This window comes from Antrostomus carolinensis, unplaced genomic scaffold (assembly GCF_000700745.2).
Source record: "Antrostomus carolinensis isolate BGI_N321 unplaced genomic scaffold, ASM70074v2 scaffold53468, whole genome shotgun sequence".
In the NCBI taxonomy this organism is placed as follows: Eukaryota; Metazoa; Chordata; class Aves; order Caprimulgiformes; family Caprimulgidae; genus Antrostomus; species Antrostomus carolinensis.
Window position 1 is genome coordinate 14,211 of NW_010333348.1, and position 4,883 is coordinate 19,093.

Below are 4,883 nucleotides of genomic sequence, written 5' to 3' on the forward strand. Positions count from 1 at the left end.
GCTGAATTGACTTGCTGTAAGAAGAAACAGGTCTGGCTTCTCACAATTGACTGTAATTCTGTCTCTCCTGTATAATTCTGAACCCATTGAGAGGAACTGTGAACACATGGTGTAATATTTATAAGATCAGCTTCTAGAGAGCAATAGGTTTCCAAAGAAACGTGGCCAGTCTTTATAACTGTTGGTAATCCTGTATTTAAGGAAGTGGCTTGCAAAGGATCCAGCTGCCGATCGCTTACCGTTCTCAGACATTTAAGTTGTGATAGTGTATTTCAATAGTTAGGTTTTCTGGTATTTTTGGATACTGTCTTTCAATGACTGAAACTTACACAAGGATTGATACAACTAAGAGTTTTCTAGAAGCCTTTCTCACAGCAGTTATTAAGTATGAGTTAGGATCGCTGTGTGCTGGAATCACCAGTTTCTCTCTTGGCCTACTGCCCTCACCAAGACACTTGCAAAACCACAGAAATAAAACCCTGTTACTTCTTGGCAAACCTTGCGTGTTAATAATAACCTCTAAGAGCTGGGCAAACTCAGAAGCAGCTTCCATGCTACAGAGTCTTAAAATATTTCCAGGAGTTCGTCCTACTAGGATGGGAGAAATTAATGATGGTTGAACAAGATTATGCTTATTTTGGCATGCTCATAAAGACTGATGTTGGGAAAAACAAAAGTATTTAAAATGCAGTTCCAACCATGCCCTAAGAAACTGTTGCTTCCAAGAAAATTGCTACTATAAGGCATGTTGGGACTGCTGTTTTCCAGTAGCTAAGAAGGGGTTGAATGTTTATATAGTGCTTTGAATCTGACACAAAGGCTTTGATGAACTAGCCAAAAAAATAAAAGCTGACCTGATGAAAATGTGCCTGAAAGGATGATGTACAGTTTACATTGTATCCCAGGACTTTGTGTTAGGGGTTTTTTTTCTTTCTGAGACCATAAAGATAAGATAAATAGTTTGTACAGTAAGCCCTTCTGGGATCACTCCAAAGCGATGCTTTAAAAACCACGCTGTGCAGCAGAAGTGACAGTGGTTCTAAACTCTTCTCATCCCAGCAGCTTATACAGTTACAAAGAATTGCATCGATTCCTTACTAATCACAAGTCCATAAATCGTGACTGATAATCCTCTTGATAAAGAAACGGCTTGCAAAAGGTCACGTTACTGGTGGATACTTAAACTCTTGGGGTGGGTCAAATTTCAGAATTTCTTCTGTCTCCCAAACAATAAAACCCAGTAAATGGGTACATATTTTTATCTTGTCGCATCTTTTTCTACTAATCTGAGCTTGGAGGACCGCTTTGAGTGTTAAAATCTCTCCGTGTCACTCCAGTTTTAAAGAACGTAAAGGCTGAAAAGGCACTAGAGGTAAAATCTTGAGGGTCAAGAGGAATGCTAATGAGAAAAAGATTAATGCTTACATACATTTCTGGTGTATTTCATTCAAAGTTTTTAAGAGAAAATCCATCTGAGAACTGGAACTTCATGGCAGTAAAATGGCAAGGCAAGGAGTTCCAAACAGGCTGTCATGTTAGTCCCCTCGGGTCTGGTGTTTCAGCATAGCTAGTGTTTTAAGTGTCTGTGATTGAAGTTCACATAAAGAGGCCTCAGTCTTCAAAGGAAACTGTTACATGTTCTGCAAATCAGTAACTTTTTAAGACTGTTCTAGTTTGGTACCCAAAAGCCACTGTCCGGTTTTGAGACACTGGCCACAGAGCCAGGTATTTGTACAGTAATATCTCTTGCCTCCTAATTGTGTTGAGTGCCCTGGCAGTACATGCTTTGCTGTTCACATTTTCTTCTCTGAACACCCTTGGGATCTGAGTGCAACTCAGTGAATGCTGCTGTAGTAGAATACAAGATGCTTCTGATCCACAGTCTCAGAACACAGATGTGTTTATCAAGCATGCCATGAAATAACATAGCTCATTTTCTCAGGCAATCTTACACCCGCTTAATCACAGAAGGATAGTTTTAGGTAAGGATCCTCAAATTGGCTTCCAGATTATATTCTGCACAGTCCCGTCTGGCAGTGCAAAATTTCTGATTTTCAGGTGACAGCATTCATTGTTCCTGTGGTCTTAATTTTTTTTCATTTTCAGGAATATATCACTTGTACTTTGGGCTCAAACAGAACAGAACTAAAATGTTATATACAGTTTCCATTAAATACATGTTTTCAGAAGACACAAGATGCAAAATGAATGCATCAAACAGAAATGAGTCATTCACCAAGATCCAGATGAAGCCACAACCACCTATTGACAGACAGCAAGTTGTGCAGGTGGCCACAGATAAAAAACAAATCTCTGAATGACTGAAATTAGCCTGATTGTTTCAGATGAAGTTACTCAAACAGCATAAATCTGTTAAATGTCGTATTTTTAAGTTTGCTATGTCAAAGGAGTTTTATCAGGGCCCAAAATGCAAGGTTTCTACACAAGTGATTTCTTTTAATGTTTTTCCCTCTGCAATGGAGTTCTTTTCTGAAGAATGAGGGTAGTCCCTGGCCACGAGTGGAAATCCATCTTAAGTAATATTTACGTAGGAGGTGCTGACACATCTTCCTCCCTGGATGCTGATTTACAACTTTTTAGTATTTGTGACAGCCCTTACCATCAATGAGGCCACCACAGTGCTAGGTGCTAACACACAAAATACTCTGAGATGTGAGATACCCAGGTTCAAGCCTTTGGTCCAGCTTGGGCAGAGTAGGGACACTGTCACCACCACTGCCCAGCTGCCATTTCAGAAACAACCACAGGAAAGGTCTGTGTTGAATCTCTTTGCTCCTAATTTTGACTGGGGGAAAAGTAAAAAAAAAAAAAAAAAAGGTTTCATTCAACATGGTGAAAATCTGGGAAGAATAAACAAAATTTTGTATGAGACATGAAAACAGTCCCATGCTATAGAAGAGTAAACCACCTCTGTCTGAAGAAACTCAAAAAGACCCAAGGAGATAATCTCTGACAGGCTGTAGCACAAAAACTGATTCTTTTTCTCTTCTCCTGCAGTTCTGTTTTCTCTTTGTCATACTGCTCATGTTTTCTGTTGAATGGCATCTCATCAAAATCACATTATACTAGAATCAATTAAGCTGTTTGAACAGTAAGATCTGCCGTGGAATGGTGGAACACAGCAGCAATGTTTGGACCTTGCCTGATGTTAAGGAGTTTTACAGGAGAAGAAGCAATACTCCAAGACGAATTTGAAGATGTCCCATATTGAGGGTAGGATTGTATTGCTGTTTAACAACCTTTTATTAAAATATGTGAAACCATGCATATATTAAGAAAGGTGTTTTTTCACTTAAATTTAGACTATTATAATAGTCCTGAGAAAATTTAGTAACTGAACTAAACTTCAAGATAAAATATTTAGTAGATTTTGATAGCCTTATTATTTTGTTTGCTAATAATATAAATTAGGCAACTGCTAATTCAGGTATAGCATGAAGATTTCTTTATCTCCTTAAACAAAAATAATTGTATCAGAAACTGTATTTTTTTAACAATATTTTGTTGTCTTCTCCCTCTGGGTATGTGGAAGTAAGTAGTTTGATTTAAAGAGTTACTCTTAATTCCCACAAACACTTCAGCTCATAGATTCTCTTTTTGAATATGGCTCTCCATATTAATTCCCTCTGCATATGGAAATGGAGAATTAAGGACAGCTGTTTCCCCTAAGGGGAAGTGGAATGTACTGATTAATTGCTATAGGAATTTAAACGGTGCTTCACACTTCCTTCAAATGCTAGCACAGATTTAAGACAGCCAGTGACATGTGCTCTCTGGTATGTAGTCTATAATTACGGATTCTTTATTGCTGGAGGGTTCAGTTTATTCATTTAATAGTGATTTATCAATCTCTGTCAATGCAGTCCTTCGCTGATGATTGTAGAGTATCATGATTGTTTTGCAGTAGTCTTACTCATGCTAAAACCGAAGACAATATACCATCTGATGAGTATACAAGCAGGAATCTGCAAGTTATGCCATACTGAAATCAGTTTTCCTTCCTTCCCCTGTCTAATCAGACTCTGATTGTTTCTTCTTGTATGTCTCATTTCTTTTTTGTCCCTGAGAACTGATTTTACCCAGCTGACCCTCTTTTCTCGTTGTTATTTTCAGATTATAGCAAATTGCTTTCTCTCTGGTAGGGATATAATTTCCTTGTCCCCATGGCGAATTTCTACCAGGTACCCAATCTCAGTGTAGATGTAATTAGGCTTTTGCTGAATTTTTGCCTTAGGAAAGCTCTGTCTGTTACACAGTGTGCTGCCCAAATATCTCTCTGTAGGATATTGCATCATTTGAGTGCTTGTTTCTTAAACACCTATAGTCTGCTCTTTAAGGTTTTTGTCTGTCTGTATTAAAAGTTCAGTGAAAAGAATTATGTTCATAGGAGCACAAAAGAGGACTAATCATCTCTTTCATAGAATCATAGAATGTTGTGAGTTTGAAGGGACCCACAAGGATCATCAAGTCCAACTCCCGTTCCTGCACAGGACAATCCCAAGATTCAGACCGTGTGTCTGAGGGCATTGTCCAAATGCTTCTTGAATATTGTCAGGCTTGGTGCTATGACCACATCACTGGGGAGCCTGTTCCAGTCTCCACCACCCTCTGGGTGAAGAACCTTTTCCTAATGTCCAACCTAAACCTCCCCAGGCACATCTTCCTGCCATTTCCTCTGGTCCTGTCATTGGTCACCAGAGAGAAGAGATCAGCACCTGCCCCTTCTCTTCCCCTTGTGAGGAAGTTTTGGACCGTGATGAGATCTCCTCTCAGTCTCCTCTTCTTCAGGCTGAAGAAACCAAGTGACCAGCCTCTCCTTATGCGGTTTCCACTCTAAACCCTTCACCAATTTTGTGACCCTC